Below are 19,098 nucleotides of genomic sequence, written 5' to 3'. Positions count from 1 at the left end.
ACAGATTATAATGCACAGATTGACCAATACATTGCAATGTATAATAGCCCAACTCTATATATATATATATATATATATATATATATATATATATATATATATATATTTCTCTTTTCTGTTACTAGCTTATTATTGCTTATTTAGGTCAATTATTAATTAATGCATGCATGCTTGATTTGTTAAGATAATGTAAATTATTAGTGTAATGTGGACCATTTTTTGAAAGTGAGAAGTAAAGAAAACGCCTAAGGTCTCCATCATCAGATCTGAGAAAAACCGTTGAAGATCAGTACTAACGCTTTAGCCTAAAGATGTCTGCACTTCAGAACTGTAAGATTTAAATTACTTTGCTATTTTATTTTGAATTTACAGATTCTGGATTGCTTGTGTTTTTTTAATTGCAAAACACGTCATGAATTATTAAGACTATCATTTGGTATCAGAGCCATCGTAAATTCATATAAGATGCAATAATTTTTTTTTACGAAATTGATTTTCAATGGTTCGTATAAAAGCTAGACAGATTCGACTAATTTTATATATAAACATTTTCTTATAATTTTGGATGAAAATTTTAAAGGAGAATTTTTATTCCCTATTATGTATGCACATATATGTTGATCAATGGATTCTTATTGGAGATGCAATATGTTGGAGACCTTTAACCAAGAGGCATCATGTCATGGATCACATGGGAGCTCCTTTTTTGGTATGTTGGATCTAATACGCCTTAGTTTGTATGAAATTTCGGTCCAAACTAGATCATAACCAAGAGTTTTGGCAATTTGAGCCCAACTTTACCGAATTTTGGGCCAAAGCTTGATCATGTGATTACTAAGTGGTAAGGATATAACTTTTGTACAAACATTGTATTGGATCCTGAGAAGTATATGTTATGTTTTATCACATGAGATTGCATGTACAAAAGGCTTTGTATATATATATGTTGCATGAATTGTAATCTTCTACCTTTTCTTGTTACTAACTAATACCAAATTATAATTGTAGTATGGACCAAAGCAAAAGTGTTACATCAAGGAGCAAATTGACGATGTCAGATGTATGTGGACAAGGCAGTTTCAATTTAAATTTTGTAATGCTCAATATGGATTTGTATAATTTTGTATAATTTAGTGTACATAAATTATTTATACTGTTGTATAGTTTTCGAATTATGAGTTTAAAAGACCTCTGTTTAATGTTTCTCTGTTTTGGAATTCTAATTTTAAATGGCTAACAAAATTGGAAGCTAGCCACAAAAAAAATGGGAAAAAAAAGAACAATTCTACATGGACATTTAACTAAAGTCTATGTAGAAATGTATTTAAACATTAAAAAAAAATTGAAAAAAAAAACAATTCTACACGGACATTTAACTAAAGTCCGTGTAGAAAGGTATTTAAACATATAAAAAAAAATAAGAGAGCTACACGGACATTTAGCTAAATATCCGTGTAGAAAGAGTAATTGTACACGGACATTTAGCTAAATGTCCGTGTAGAAAGGTATTTAAACATATAAAAAAAAATAAGAGAGCTACACGGACATTTAGCTAAATATCCGTGTAGAAAGAGTAATTGTACACGGACATTTAGCTAAATGTCCGTGTAGAAAGGTATTTAAACATATAAAAAAAATAAGAGAGCTACACGGACATTTAGCTAAATGTCCGTGTAGAAAGGTATTTAAACATATAAAAAAAAATAAGAGAGCTACACGGACATTTAGCTAAATATCCGTGTAGAAAGAGTAATTGTACACGGACATTTAGCTAAATGTCCGCGTAGAAAGAGTAATCATACACGGTTGTTTATGTAAATATCCATGTAGCTCGGTTATTTTGAGAGCGACGCTGGCAAGCGTTTGTACACGGTTGTTTATGTAATAATCCGTGTACCTCTCGATAATCGCACACGGGTAAATATCCGTGTGTAAATATTCAGGGATTTCTAAACCCTCACATTCCACACGGTAGGAAATCCGTGTAGCTCTCCTATTTATGTCCGTGTACAATCACTTATTCTGTAGTAGTGGGTGATTGGTACCATGGTTCAAATTTTCAAACAGCATATCCTTAGAGGAAACAGGGGTACCAGTCTTGCACTCTATAGTACCAAAGTATTATGCTTAGAAAACCGAATTGTAGGCTCTTCTAATTAAAGAGAAAAACATGTAAAATATTCTGGAAATTAAAATAATTCTAAGGAATCAAGGTCACCATATTGAAAGCAACAGCCGAAAAAGAGGTACAAAAGGTTGTAGAGTAAGAATGCGGCCCAATTTGTTTGTTAAACTTGTTTTAATTTGGGCCGTAGAAACAAGCAATCAGCCGCAGAAACTTAATTAAGGCCTGTTTAGCTTTGGATGTGTGGGAATATTTGGGAATTTTTTAGCCCAAGGATATTTGTTTTTTACCGGTACAGTATAGCATTAATTTACAATAGAAAACATGCATTAGGTAGTGAAAAAATAAAGTAAAATATGGGAGGGAGAAGAAAAAATAAAACCTCTAAAAGATTCTATTTAAAAGTTTTGGAGAAAATTAATCCTCAAAATGAGTTTTTGTAAAACCAAGTTGAAAATAATGTGCACAAAGATGTAAAATTTGGTCTCGAAGCACATTTCAATATGGAGATCGTGTTGAGCAGTTTGGATCGGTTGTTTGAATTTTCAATATGAAAAGTTTTACTCCATGGCTCATTTTGGCCATCTCCTATATATATATATATATATATATATATATATATAGAGAGAGAGAGAGAGAGAGAGAGAGAGAGAGATGGGCTACGGTGAGTTGCGAAGTAAAATGCATTTTTACTTCACGCAATATCTTCATTTTCAAAGTTCAAAACGTCGATCCGAACTATTAGATGTGATCTCCATATTGAAATGTGCTTGAAGACCAAATTTTACATTTTTTGAAATATTTTTACTATCTATTAAGCCACTTTGAAAATCTAAAAATCCGGATGAACAGTAAAAAGACAGTAAAAATTTCTAGACCACTAGATCGGCGATTTTTAAAGTGGCTTAATAGACAGTAAAAAAATTCCAAAAAATGTAAAATTTGGTCTTCAAGCACATTTTAATATGGAGATCATGTTGAGCGGTTCGGATCGACGTTTTGAACTTCAAAATCGCAAAATATGAGCGTAAAGTAAAATAGTGGCTTTACTTTGCAACTCACTGTATCTCATCTCTTTCTATATATATAGAGAGAGAGATGAGCTACAGTGAGTTGCGAAATAAAACGACTATTTTACTTCATGCATATATTTTGCGATTTTGAAGTTCAAAAGGTCAATCCGAACCGCTCTACATGATCTCCATATTGAAATGTGCTTGGAGACCAAATTTTACATTTTTTAGAATTTTTTTTACTATTTATTAAGCCACTTTGAAAATCGCCGATCCAGTGGTCCAGAATTTTTTTCTATTTTTTACTGTTCACCCGGATTTTCAGATTTTCATAGTGACTTGATAAATAGTAAAAAAATTAAAAAAAATATAAAATTTAGTTTCCAAGCATATTTTATTATAGATTAAATATCTAACGGTTTGGATCAGCTATTTGAACTTTGAAAATTAAGATATTGCGTGAAGTAAAAACGTGTTTTACTTCGCAACTCACTGTACGCCAACTCAAACATATCCTATGGTATAATACACTTTTGCTAACGACTAATAACACCCAGAGACGATGGTGTTTCTATTTTAATGGCACATTTAACAGTCGAAAAACTAATATTTTCGTTGGTCCCTAATTTCTAACCGATTGTGTTGAAGCTTAATGCCATCGGCTCATATCGATGGCGTATGGGTACACATTTTTTATCAGGGCGATATGCAACGGTTCAAAAACTGATAGGGGAACGCGATTTCAACCGATAGCAAATTGTTTTTTTGTAGTAGCATATGTGGACGCGTCACTCGTAAAGTATGCGGGTTTCAACGGTTCGGATTCGTCATTTAAAGCCGATTTGATGGGTTTTATACATAGGTTCACCAAGGAGCTTGATGAACTTCATCACAAAAAAAAGGTGTTAGATCAATAAAACATACTCAAACAAAAAATATATTGAATATATCAAAAATATGTGTTGAATACAATGCATGTTCTATTTTATTAAATATTTCCTATTTAATTATAAACAATTTTGATTTTAATACAATAATAATTAATAAGAAATATTATGTTATTATTTAACCTACTTATTTAATTGCATTATTGATAATTTATAAAAAAAAAGAAAATTCTTTAATATTATCAAATATTTTAAAAAAAAAATAGAATTCTCCAGCACTAAAACATCACGCTACAATTAAACATTCAATTCAATACATTCTCATAATCAATTATGTGCATATCTGTACTTGTGGTTCACTTTTTCAAAAGTGAACTCTCATTTATGTCAAATCTCATTATGTATAATCACGTGAATAAATTTTGATTTTGTAATTATTTATGGGTAAATTAAGAAGAGCACATGGATGTAGTAGGCAGACAGTGGTATACTTCGATACCACTTGATGTAAACGCATTTTAATAATTTCAATATAACTATCCTGGCAGCTAGCTTCCCCGGCCCAAGTTCTAACAAATAAAAAAAATAAAAAATCAAGTTACACACAAAGTCGTTACAGTAGATCCCTGGTCCTCTATTAATTCTAAGTCATTTACTATCACTTGGTTAATTGGTAATGTTAAATTTACGGTGCATAGGTAATCATATCATATTATAAATAAGTTATGAGCCAATTCGAATTGGTAATGAGCTTAACTCGAGTTATATTTACAATTCATTATTATCATTCCAATTCGAGTTGACTCACTCATTAATTTAATGAGCGGAGCACGAATTAAACGTAATTTATTCAAACTCAGCTCATTTATAGCCCTACTTGTGATACTACCAAAATCATATCGATCCTTTTCACAATATTTGGACTAGCTAGGGTTCTAAAAAGGTCAGTGTGACCGAATACGTCATGACATGACATGTGTACCGGTTATGTGCCGTGATTTTCTTGTCTCGTGTCGTGACTATTCACATGTTATGATCATTTTTTTGAAAATTTAGTATGGCACGTGGTCACGCGAGTTGTGTGTAATAAAGATCGTTAGATCTTAATCAAATGGTGAATCTTGAATAAACTAACTTAAATTATGAAGAAAAAAATAGTTAAATGCGACCAATCAAGGCACGTATAAATCTGATTTGGTCACAACACGGCACAAGATAACACGTATTGAGAATTCTAAGTGGGGTCTACTCTCGTCTCTTCGGCTCAGTTTACAATAGGTTTCTTCTCTTGTTTTTTTTTTACTGTCGAAGAGTGACGAGTTCAGCCTAACGAAGTAACGAGTCGCGAACAGTCCAATGGTCATGTTCCACTTCAGAGTGGACCCCACACGTCCTTAGTGCGTCAACGGCTCGAAACCGTATCCTCCCATGTACCGTAAAAGAGAATCTATTAATGAATTGACACATCAGCCACCACTATCTAATAATGAATTGTCGCACCAAAGAATGCGTATTCTCTGCGTTAACTCAAAAGAAAATATTTTTCCCTTTTGCGTTAATAAATATCAAATGTCTGATTTAAACGGAGTCAATATATCTATAATATAGGGGGGGTTTTAATAATAATACAGATCTAGTTCACATGAATTTTAAAACAGATTGAATAATTGAAATGTATTAATTCAAAATATTATCTTTTGAGTTCATGGAGAGGATACGAATTCCGCATCAACCAGCACTATCTATTGAAGTAACTAGCCTTTGAATTGACGTATCAACTAGCGACCACTTGAGGCATTTAAATTGCTTCTATCCTTTCATACACCAATATATATATATATATGAGGAGGGTTCAAATGCCTCCATGTTTTTGTGCCTTCATCATGCCTCCATCTCTCTCCATTATTTTCATAGTTCAAACAGTCGATCCGAACCGCTCAACCTAACCTCCATACTAAAATATGTTTGGAGACCAAATTTTATATTTTTAGGAATTTTTTTACTATTTTTTTAGATAGGTACAAAATCAGTAAATCTAAACCATCTAAAAACAATATTTTTGTACCTGTCTAAAAAAATAGTAAAAAAATTCCTAAAAATATAAAATTTGGTCTCCAAACATATTTTAGTATGGAGGTTAGGTTGAGTGGTTCGGATCGACTGTTTGAATTATGAAAATGATGGAGAGAGATGGAGGCATGATGGAGGCACAAAAACATGGAGGCATTTGAACCCTCCTCTCTCGCTCTCTCTTTCTCTATATATATATATTTTTGAAAACTTTCGTAGAAACTGTGAAGTTGTGAGGGAAAAATCAAACTCTCGAACTTTAGATACAACAACTCTGGCTGAAACTGGTGATAAATAAAACAAAAAAAACAAAAATATTTTTTGTTTATCACCAATTTTAGCTACTACGTACGTTGAATACACAAGTGAGATACCTGAGAGTATTGTATGTTTTGTACTAAGCAAGCTCACTGATGTTTTAGTTAAAGAGGTTTTACTCCTATACAGCGACGATGAGCAAGTGGAGATAATGAGCTGTGAACTCAGTCGAATTCAGATTTTTCTGAAAGATGCTGACAAGAAACAAATAACAGATGAGAAGATGAGAAACAGAAGTATTGGGTGAAAGAGGTGAGAGATGTTGCCCACTTACATAACACTCACAAACACGTTTGCGAACCATAAGTCATTAGCTTTTTGAACCGTGTATAGTCGTGTTTTCTGTAGTAGTGTAATGACTAATCTTTTGACTTCTAATCTTGTCTCATAATGACCGTGTATGCCATTAGTGCCGTATTAAATAATTCAACTACAATATGTCATCCAATCATCACCACCTCAATTTAGGATTCAACTGAAATGATTTGCCATTCTGCCACTGCAGATCGAACCAGCAGCTAGTCAAGACAGAAACAAACGGTTTAAATCTTTTGCGGAAAAGTCTCAATAACTGCAAATTATTGGTCGAGTGGAAAAAAGGTGTCGTGCTGTAACTAACATGTTGTGACTTTGGTCTCGTGTCGTGCCGTACCGTGATTAAGTTAATTTTTCATATGCCGTACAGTGCTGTGACTAAAGTGTTAAGAGATTGTCATTGCACGTGAATGATCACGCTGTGTCTAAACGTGTCGTAATCAAACTTGAATCACGTGACTCACATGTGATCATTTAAGAGTTTATTCAAGATTCACCATTTGATCAACATCTAATAGTTCTAATTACACGTGACTCGCGTGACTACGTGCCGTGCTGTGACGTGACTAAATCTTTCGCATGCCGTGTCAAATTTTCTAAAGATGTTTACGGCATGCAAATAATCTCAGAAGGGGACACACGAATTACGGTACGTAACCGATACACGTGTCGCACTGTTCCGTACCATAACCGTGCCATTCCGTGACGGAGCAGGCTCCGTCCTGTCATTTTTTTCACTCTAATGAGCAGGAAAAAAAAAATTAGAAAACCTGATCAGTGGACGCCACAACTTCGCGGGTAATGTATCCATATCCCACTTCTTTTTCTTTCAAATACACACAAACCCTGAACAAATCACCAAAAGAAACAATATCACAACCCATTAGCAAATACCATCCCACCTCTCTCTCTCTCTCTCTCTTCCTCCCCAACTAATGGCTTCTTTGAGAAGAAGTCCCTTGCTTTCGTCTATTTTCTCTCTCTACATCTTCTCTCTCCTATCCATGTCTACTTCAACAGACACAATCACCTCCAACTCATCTCTCTCAGGCCCCAACCAAAAACTCATCTCTGCTCAAAAGAAGTTTGCACTTGGTTTCTACCAGCCTCCCAATTCCTCCTACTGGTACATATCCATCTGGTACAATACCATCTCCGTGCAAACATCTGTCTTCATAGCCAACCGAAATGCGCCGCTCACCGACCCCGCCACTTCCCAACTCACCATTGGTTCCGATGGTAACTTGGTCTTGCTTAACGGGTCTAAAACTGAAGTATGGTCCACTAATGTTACTGGTATAAACCTGTTGAACAAAACCGAAGCAGTGTTGAATGATAGTGGAAACCTCATGTTGAGATATGTGTCGAATATATCTAATGTATTGTGGCAAAGCATCGACAACCCAACCGACACGTGGTTACCGGGTGGTAAATTGGGTCTCAATAAAACAACTGGTATTAGCCAAAGGTTGATTTCTTGGAAGAGTTTGGCTGATCCAGCTGAAGGTATATACTCGTTTTTTTTAGACCCAAATGGTACCGGTCAATATTTCATACAGTGGAACAAGACTAAACCATACTGGACCAGTGGTCCCTGGAGTGATTCACAGAAATGTTTCACTTTAATCCCGGAAATGATCCGCGAGGAGGATACTTCCGTATACAATTTCACTTATGTGAGCAACAAGGAGGAGAATTACTTCATCTACTCGATGAAACATGATGCTGGTCAGCTATCGAGATCTGGGCTGATATTGGATCATAATGGCCAAATCAAACAACTAAATTGGGTAGGCACAGAGTGGATTCAGTTCTGGGCTCAGCCGACGCATATTTGTGATGTGGATGCGCTCTGTGGGCCTTACGGTATATGCAATGGGAATGAATTGCCGTATTGTAATTGTTTACATGGGTTTTCACAAAAATCTAAGACCAATTACAGTTTAGAGGATTATAGTGGTGGGTGTGTAAGAAATACAGAATTACAATGCGAAAACGGCAATCTGACTAAGGTACAACAAGATAAATTCTATGTTTTGGATAACATGAAATACCCTGACAATTTGCAAAGTATACAAGTTAGTAGTGCACAAGAGTGCGAGTCAGCTTGTTTGAAAAATTGTTCCTGCTCAGCTTATTCGTACCAGAGCGGGTGCAATTTGTGGTATGGTGGTTTGTTGAATCTCCAAGATGGATATAGTGGAAGTGATCCAGCTGGTACCCTTTATATCAGGTTGGCTGCATCAGAATTTACTGCTAGTAGAAGTCACACAGGTTTAATTATTGGTGTAGTTATAGGCGGCATAACTGTTGTGCTTTTTTGTATCATAGTTGTTCTGGTTGTAATGAAGAGAAAGAGAGATCAGAGGAGAGCTCGATTGTTAAAGGATTTGAGAGGTACCTTAATTGCATTTCGGTACAGTGATTTGCAATTTGTTAGTAAGAACTTCTCTGAGAAATTGGGTGGAGGTGCATTCGGTTCGGTTTATAAGGGGTATTTACCTGATTCGACTGCTATTGCTATTAAAAAGTTAGATGGTTTTCACCAAGGCGAGAAGCAATTTAGGGCTGAGGTCAGCACGATCGGTAAAATTCAGCATGTTAACTTAGTTCGCCTCATCGGGTTTTGTTCTGAAGCCTCCCATAGGCTATTGGTTTATGAGTACATGCCTAAGGGCTCTCTTGATGTGCAATTATTTAATTGCAGAGATGTGATACTAAATTGGAGCACTCGGTACCAAATTGCACTTGGTACAGCTAGAGGGATAGCATACCTACATGAAAAATGTCGAGATTGCATCATTCATTGTGACATTAAACCCGAGAACATTCTCTTGGATGACAGTTTGGTACCAAAAGTTGCCGATTTTGGATTATCGAAGCTTTTAGGTCGGGATTTTAGTAGGGTTTTGACAACCATGAGAGGCACAATAGGTTACCTAGCACCAGAGTGGATAACAGGCATACCGATTACTTCTAAAGCTGATGTTTATAGCTATGGAAAGATGCTTTTGGAACTAATATCTGGCCGTAGAAACAACTCTGATCAATGGAATAGCGGTTCATCAGGTTCGGATTTCTTCCCCACTTTTGCTGCTAGAAAACTAATTGATGGCGATGTTCTGACACTTTTGGATCAAAATTTGAACGGAGATGCACCAATTGAACAGATCGAAATAGCATGTAAGGTGGCATGCTGGTGCATACAAGATGACGAGACCACTCGGCCAACAATGGGACAAGTAGTGCAAATTTTAGAAGGCATTTTGGAGGTTAACACGCCACCGATGCCGCTGTCACTTAGAGTTATGGGGGAGAGACCTGATTTTATTAATTTCTTCTTGGATATTTCTTCTGGTACATCTTCAAAGACCCGAAGCAACACCTCAACTACCAGTGAATCTAGTTCACTAGTTAAAAATCGGGCTGAATTCGTCTAATTTATCTTATTCAAGTTCTAGAGTTGGACTGTGATAATTAAGTTATTGCATTATATGTATATATATTGAGGATGATTATTTACATTACTTGAATTTCCCCCTTTATAAGCTACTTATCTAATTCTTTACATGGTAAAAGCTTAAACTTGATACCATGTACAAATCAAACTTATGTTTTGATAAGTGTTCAGGAAGCCACTTTTGCTTTCTCTTTGTAATGTTCCTCTAGAGATATTTGCCAAAGGTACAGGTGGTTGGTACCATGGTTCAAAGTTTCAAACAGCATGTCCTTGGAGGAAACATGGGTACCAGTCTTGCACTCTATAATACCAATATTCACTATCTAACACTGAATTCTAGGCTGTTATAATTTAAGAAAAAACATGGCTAAAATATTCTGGAAATTAAAATAATTCTATGGAATCAAGGTCACCATATTGAAAGCAACAGCCGAAAAAGAGGTACAAAAGGTTGTAGAATAAGACTGCGGCCCAATTTGTTTGTTAAACTTGTTTTACTTTGGGCCGCAAAAACAAGCAATCAGCCGCAGAAACATAATTAAGGCCTGTTTAGATTTGGGTGTGTGGGAATAATTTCGGTAAGTTTTTAGCCGAAGGATTTTTTTTTTTTCCATGATGTATTCTGCCCAACAAATATATTTACCTACCTTCATCTACTACAAGAAAAACAGGTTTTCCAGGCATTTAATAATGATTAATCACTTGCGCACTACTGTGACCAAATCAGTTCTGTTAATGGCAACATGGCCTATTAACCGTAGTAGGAATTATCGGTATCTGGATCGCGATCAGTCCTGGCCGATACCGATACGGGATCGGAGTATCGGCTCAGGATTGGCTTAGGATCGGGTTTTTTTTTTTTACTTTATAATTTGCTACGTGAGGATCGGCTCAGGATCGGATCGGACTTGGCCGATACCAATACGCATCGGCCGGAGGCCTATATTTTCTACTATGCTATTAACAGGGCCTTGGGGATCCTTTAAGAATCGTGCAAGTATGTAACAAACGGACTGGATTCAAAATGAAAAAAATGAGATACCTTAGGAAATATGAATTCGCTTCTTCCCCAACGAACCCTACAGCTGTCTCCGCTGCATATTTTACTGATTCTCCTGGTGGATTCAACTTAAAAGTAGATGTAGAATCACATTAACAAATAAAAAGTTCGGGTTCAGTTCAGTGAATTCAAAAATTCGTGATTTGGGTATAATTCGGGTATGATTCGGTACAATAAGTAAGTCAAAAAAAAATTCCCCACAAAAAAACTGCAAAAAAAAATTCAAAAAAAAAAATTGACGTTTTTTTCACGTTTTTCTCGCAAATAATACATGACTCACGTTTTATATGTGTTTTATTCGAAGTTTGGTTCAAAAACGTCAAAAAAAATGTTTTATACCCAAATTAAACGCATATAAAACGCGAGTCATGTCACTATGGTTACAAACCCATATCAAAACCAACTACACGTATTGCTTAGAGAAAAATACAAAGAGCATCTCGATCCCCACTATCTTATTCGCGAACTTCACAAATTTTACGAATTAATCGCGATTTATTCATAAAAGTTCGTCAAAAGCTCTTGCATCTTCATGTGTTCCATTTGATAAATTACCCTTTGCTTTATCAAATATTACATAGTTTGTCACTCACTATTGCTTTTCTTTTTTTTTTCAAATTCCCGTGTGCATTGAGGACCACTCTGTGACAATTTTAATATATGAAGAAACATTGAGGTTGATTTTCTTACGTCAATAATTATGAATACATGCACCAAGAACTAGAAGGGCTATATGAAGAAACATTGAGGTTGACGACATGTTGGCCAAAACGTAAGTGCATAAAAGTTGTTTGTAAATATGTTTTTAATTTCAAGACTGTTTGTAAATACACCAAGTATTAATTAGAGAAATTAAGTGAAATTTTTTTCTAACTTTTCTTCGTATTATTTCTAAATTATATCTGAATTATTTTTGAATTACGAATTTTTGACTCTACTAAAACTTTTTTTCAAATAATTAAATTGTCACCATATTTAGGATAAGGGATGTTAGACGAATTTTTTTATAAACCATAATTAGACGAATTTTTTTTCTTTTGACAAAAACCATAAGAATCAAAATGTCATTTTGGTCCCTTCTTTTTTTGGGACCGAATTATCATTTCGGTCTCAGCTGTTTTCACAGATTTCGAGAAAAAAATACGTTGAAAAATTGAAAAAATACCTGAGACCAACTTGCTATTACGGTCCAAAAAAAAAAAAATTTCGGGACCGAAATGACATTTCGGTTGTTATAATTTTTATAAAAAAAAATAATCATATTGGTTTCAGAAATTTTTTTTTTCTAATTATGATTTATAAAAAAAAAAAAATCATGTTAGACATCCTTCCTGTATAGCCCATCAATCTGTAAAGTGTAAACTGTGAGCCGCTGTATTTTTTGGCATTACAGAAAAGTGACAGAATACCAACCGCTAGTTTTTTTTTTTATGATTTACAGAGTTGGACTATAACCGCTAGCCTACAGCGAGTTTGTATCCTTGAGATATCTCAATTTTTGCGTGACCGACGTGTACGATGCCTATTTGGGGATAACGCAGGGGCAAGTATTATGTTTGCTTTGAGATTCGTGCAGAATGTATTAGAAAGGTTGAGATTTAAAAAAAAAACACTCAGGGCCTCTTCGGATGTCACAGGATTATATAGGATGAGATTTGACGGGAATGGGAATCCACTTTTGAAAAAGCGAGAACCCATGAGTGCGGCAACACACATGATTAATTATGGGAATATGTTGAAATGAGTGTTCGGTTGTACGGTGAGATTAATTGTGGAAATTAAATTCTATTTTTCTTTCTGAAATATTTGATATGATACATTTTTTTATTAATATAATTATTACATGTATTTAAATTAATTGGATTAAACAATAACATAACAATATTAATTAATTATTATTATATAAAATACAAATTTTATTCGTTATAATTAAATAAGATGTTCTAATGAGATTTGGTATATTTTCCTTGTTCTCATGTTTTGTAATTTCTTTATTTTTTATGAAAATTATATTTATACATGTTACATCCCAACTTAATTTGTAAAAAGAAAGAATAAATAATAATAATAATAATAATAATAATAATAATAATAATAATAATAATAATAATAATAATAATAATAAATGATGTATTGTTTGTTTTTTTCGGATTAGCTTTTATTAATATATACTGTTGAATTTTTTTCTTAATTGTCAAATTGTTTGACCGAGCAAGAAAAAAAGAGAAAAAAAATGTGGGCCGGATCTAGATTTTAAATAGTTCAACATGAGAAAACTTAGGTGCTAAAGAGGTGTATTGTATATATATTTGGTCTTAGTCTTTGACTTTGACATACAATTAATGCATAAAATTAGTGAGATGAGAGAGAGTAGCTGGGAAATTGAAAATGCAGTCTGAGCTCCGTAATTTTTTAATTAACTGGTGTGGAAACTGAGGTTGGATCAAAATGAAAAATTCATGAGAAATAAACTAACAGCCGAAAATGTACGAAATTTAATTACAACCCACTGGACCGATTTTTTTAAAAATACCCCAAAAAATAATTATTTTATTAATAATAACCAGGTTTTGGATGAAATTTTAAAAATACCCAGGCCGCAGATTTTTTCTGCGCTCCGGAATTTTTATTCCGGACCGCAGAAAAAATTTGCGCCCCGAAATTTTTTATTTTTTTTTATTTTAGAATTTTTTATTCCGAGCGCAGATTTTTTCTGCGGCCCGGATTTTTTTTTTTTTTTTTTTTTGTTTTTTTACAGTTTGGAGAAAAAAAATCCATCATGTATATATATGTATATGTATATGTATGTGTATGTATATGTATATGTATGTATATGTAGAGATGGGCTATGGTGCATTGCAATGCATGGAGAGGTTTGTGCATTGGACCATAAATCTAAAATTCAAAATTCAAATGACCGATCCAAACCGTTCATCTTGTTCTCCATATTAATATGTGCTTGGAGACCAAATTTTACATTTTTCTGAATTTTTTACTATTTATTAAGTATTTTACAAAATTGTTGATCCAACGGTGGCTTAACAAAACAGTAAAATCAGCAGCCACCGTTGGATCAACAATTTTGTAAAATACTTAATAAATAGTAAAAAAATTCAGAAAAATGTAAAATTTGGCCTCCAAGCACATATTAATATGGAGAACAAGATGAACGGTTTGGATCGGCCATTTGGATTTTGAATTTTAGATTTATGGTCCAATGCACAAACCCCTCCATGCATTGCAATGCACCATAGCCCATCTCTATGTCTCTGTATATGTATATGTATATGTATATGTATATGTATATGTATATGTATATGTATATGTATATGTATATGTATATGTATATGTATATGTATATGTATATATATGTATATGTATATGTATGTATATGTATCTGTATATGTATATGTATATGTATTTGTATATGTATATATATGTATATGTATATGTATATGTATATGTATATGTATATGTATTTGTTTATGTATATATATGTCCGAAATTTTTAAAAATACCATTTTCGGAAAATTAATAAACCAAAACACCATTTTCAGAATTTTTTATTAAAAACAGCATGGCCGCTTCTGTAGAAAGCGGCCACATACAATCGGGCCGCTTTGGTGGGCAGCAGCCACTGGAAAACAGAAATTTTCCTTTTTTTCCTTTTTTTTTTTTTTTTTTTGAAAACAGAAATTTTTTTATTATTTTTATTTTTTGTATTAAAATATTAGAAATGTTGAATATATTTCTTTGAATATAGATGGAATGCAATATAATTTGATTTATTAGAAAGACTGCAACAAATAACCCGGATCAATATTTTTCAGGCCGGATTTTTCGCGGCTGTAAGAAAAATTAATATATTTCTTTATGTGTTATTGGAAAAAAATAAAAATGTTTAGATTCTGAGTTATTGATCCCGGTTCAAAAGTCACTTCTAGATAATTCAGAAAATATTGTGATCTTTCTAATACATTTAATTTATAAAAAATTATATCTATTTTGAGAATTATTTTTTAAAACAATCATTAAATAAATTAAAGTTTTTGTTTTTTTTCAAAAATAGATACAACTTTTTATAAATTAAATGTACTAGAAGGATCATAATATTTTCTGGATTACCTAGAAGTGACTTTTGAACCGGGATCAATAACTCAAAATCTAATTATTTTTATTTTTTTCCAATAACACATAAAGAAATATATTAATTTTTCTTACAGCCGCGAAAAATCCGGCCTGAAAAATATTGATCCGGGTTATTTGTTGCAGTCTTTCTAATAAATCAAATTATATTGCATTCCATCTATATTCAAAGAAATATATTCAACATTTCTAATATTTTAATACAAAAAATAAAAAAAATAAAAAAAATTCTGTTTTCAAAAAAAAAAAAAAAAAAAAAAGGAAAAAAAAGGAAAATTTCTGTTTTCTAGTGGCCGCTGCCCACCAAAGCGGCCCGATTGTATGTGGCCGCTTTCTACAGAAGCGGCCATGCTGTTTTTAATAAAAAATTCTGAAAATGATGTTTTGGTTTATTAATTTTCCGAAAATGGTATTTTTAAAAATATCGGTATATATGTATCCCCCACCAAACCCCAGCTGGCCGAACAGGAACTCAAAGTTCGAAATATATTGAGAGCAATGCGGCGAATTCCATGCAGTTTTACTATATTCTATAAAGAGCGAATTTCATGTATACCCTCAAAAACTTTAAAATTATATATTTTCCTTTTAAATTTTCAAAACTCACAAATTTATCTTTTATATTAAAACTCATTCTAAATTTATAAAATACTCATTTTACCCTTTATTAAAAGCATAAAATGACAATTGGACTCAAATTTGAATCTGAAGGGTCATATACTATCCAATTAATGCGCATCGCATTAAGATATATCTGTGTTGCTTCAATATACGTGCATGTTTGCTTCAAGATTAGTGCTGATCTAGTGTGCACGCACTGCATTAAGGTATGTGCATGCCGCTTCAAGATCTGTGCTTGTTCACTTCAAGATTTGTGCTGATCTAGCGCACACATATCTTAAAGCAGTTTGGATGGTAGAGGAACCCTTTGTGATTCAAATTTAAGTATGATGTATGTTTTAGCTTTAAATTAGAGTAAAATAGGTATTTTATAAATTTAGAATGAGTTCTAATATAAAAGACAATAAAATGGATAAATTTGTGAGTTTTTGAAGTTTAGAGGGGGGAATACATAATTTTAAAATTTAGAGGGAGAAATACGTAATTTTGAAGTTTTTGAGGGGTATACATGAAATTCCCCCTAAATATAATTGTTGACAAACAAATTAATGTTTATTAGCTGTCTGCTTTAATTTTTGAAGTATTCTAAATAGCGCGTTATAGCGGCGCTATAGCGTTTTTGGATCCGAAACGCTGAGCTATGGCATCAAAACGCGCTATTTGAGCTATAGACGCTATAGCGGTAATAGTGGTCCGCTATAACACATAGTGTGTAGCGCAAATAGCGCGCGCTATGCAATATGAGCTGTTTTTTTTTTCCTTTTCAATTTACATGAGCTTTAAATAATGGCTTAGATTAGATTTTAACCATGAATTTTTTTGCAATTGACATACTAAGCTTTATATTAAAGTATTAATTATAAAATGAGAAATTCATCAAACGAAATCAAATAAGGAAGCTACAGCGCTATGCAACATGAGTTTATTTTTTTCTTTTCAATTTATATGGGCTTTAAATAAAGGCTCAGATTGAATATATTAAAATATTTCTTGAGAAAGGAAAGGTAGCACAATTGGCTAGGAAAATGTCCTAGAGTTGTTATACCCAAAGGTCGAGAGTTCGATTCCCCCTCACGAACTTTGGTAGCTACTACCAAGTTTTAAAAAAAAAAGATATTTCTTGAAGTAACTAAATGATACTTACTATATGGTAATTTGAATATTTTGAATAGATTAAGATACTTAATTATGCCATGATGTCTAGGTTATTTTGAAATTTATATAGAAAAAAGATCGATTATGTCATGATGCTGAATATATTTTGAATATAAAAAGATGAGGAGGGTTCAAATGTACCCAAATTTTTGTGCACCCAAATGCACCTATCTTTCAAATTCTTTTTCTCCGTTTTCAAAGTTCGAATAGTCAATCCGAACCGTTATATGCGATCTATATATTAAGATGTGCTTGGAGACCAAATTTTACATTTTTTGGAATTTATTTACTATTTATTAAGCCACTTTGAAAATCGTTAATTTTACATTTTCTGGACCATTGGATCAGCGATTTTCAAAGTAGCTTAATAAATAGTAAAAAAAATTCAAAAAATGTAAAATTTGGTCTCCAAGCACATCTTAATATATAGATCACATCTAACGGTTCCGATTTACTATTCGGACTTTGAAAATGGAGAAAAATGATAGGGTGCATTTGGGTGCACAAAAATTTGGGTGCATTTGAACTCTCCTCTAAAAAGATCAATACTTTATGATATTAGTATTACTATGAATATTTTGAGTCGCAATTTGGACTTTGTATTGGTTCAATATGAATATTATAATTTTTTAATTAATTTGATATTATTTATTGTTCTATGAGACTTAGATAATGTTGATATTTAGTACAAATATATGATATATTTTTTATAAAAATAAAAAAATGCTATGTAGCATAGCTTTCGCTATAGCGACGCTATTCGCTATAGCTTTTTTTGTAGGCTTCCCGCTATGACGCGATAAATGCTATTTAGAACCTTTGAATTTTTGAAATCCTACTTGAGGAGCTTATGTTTGAAATCAAATACAAGCCACTAGGTTGAGTTGAGCACTTTAGTCCTCATGTCATGTTAAAAAAAAATGATAGAAAAGAACATTGTAGATATTAAATCCACGTAAATCTTAACTGAAAGCATTGATTTTTGTCCTTTGCTATTTTTACTTTGAGTGATTAGAAATCAGAGGTAAGTTCAATTTTATAACTTCCAAAAATTAGAAATTTAGTATTATATTGATCTTGCTGGCTTGTAATTCCTTTTTCTGATTTTTTTTATTAATATCCACAAAAAATATTAAATTTCAAAATCTACACCATATTTGACAAGATTTCGAAAACTGTCCAAACCGTAGATTTCTTTTCCGGTTTTAGGCATCTCAAAACTACAACTTTTTACAAAACCAGAAAATAAATTTCCAATTTTGATTTTGGAATTCCAAAACCGGCAATATATTTCTTAGTTTTAAGTTTTTTTAAGTAAACAAAAAAAATTATAATTTATTTATTTTTTGTATTGAAATATTATAAATATTTTATATATTTTTTTCAAAATAGATGGAATACTATATAATTTGATTTGTTAGAAAGACTGCGACAAATAATCCGGATCAATATTTAATTTTCAGGCTGGACTTTTAGCGGCTGTAAGAAAAATTAAAATATTTCTTGATGTGTTATTGGAAAAAAAATTTGAATCTGAGTTATTGATCTCGATTAAAAAGTCACTTTTAGATAAATACAGAAAATATTGTTATCGTCCTATTTTTTAAAAACAAAAAAATTGTGAGAAAAAGTTTTTCAATGAAAATTTTGTCAAAACTGTTTTGTCAGAGAATGTTTTTATTTTTTCTTAATTTTTCATTTTTCTTAATTTTTTAAAATTATACAATTATTTTTATTAAAAGATTACAATAATGTAATTAAATAAAATTAATTAAATATTTAATATTACTAAAATGGGTAAAAGTAAAATAAGAAAATATTTATAAATAAATAAATCAATAAAATGAGAAAATAATAATTTTTATACATTTAAAAAAAATTTACAAATAAGTAAACATTTAAAACAAACAAACATATAAAATATTTAA

General features: G+C 32.3%; 1 pseudogene; it reads left to right on the top strand.

Annotated features, from left to right (window-relative positions):
- The first annotated feature begins 7,550 nt into the window (after positions 1-7,550).
- LOC144548663 (G-type lectin S-receptor-like serine/threonine-protein kinase At2g19130 pseudogene) lies at positions 7,551-10,250 on the top strand (annotated as a pseudogene).
- The last annotated feature ends 8,848 nt before the right edge of the window (positions 10,251-19,098 follow it).

This window comes from Carex rostrata, chromosome 33 (assembly GCF_964058835.1).
Source record: "Carex rostrata chromosome 33, lpCarRost1.2, whole genome shotgun sequence".
Classification (NCBI taxonomy): domain Eukaryota; kingdom Viridiplantae; phylum Streptophyta; class Magnoliopsida; order Poales; family Cyperaceae; genus Carex; species Carex rostrata.
The sequence above is the reverse complement of the archived record's forward strand: the minus strand, read 5'-3'. Positions and strand labels throughout refer to the sequence as shown.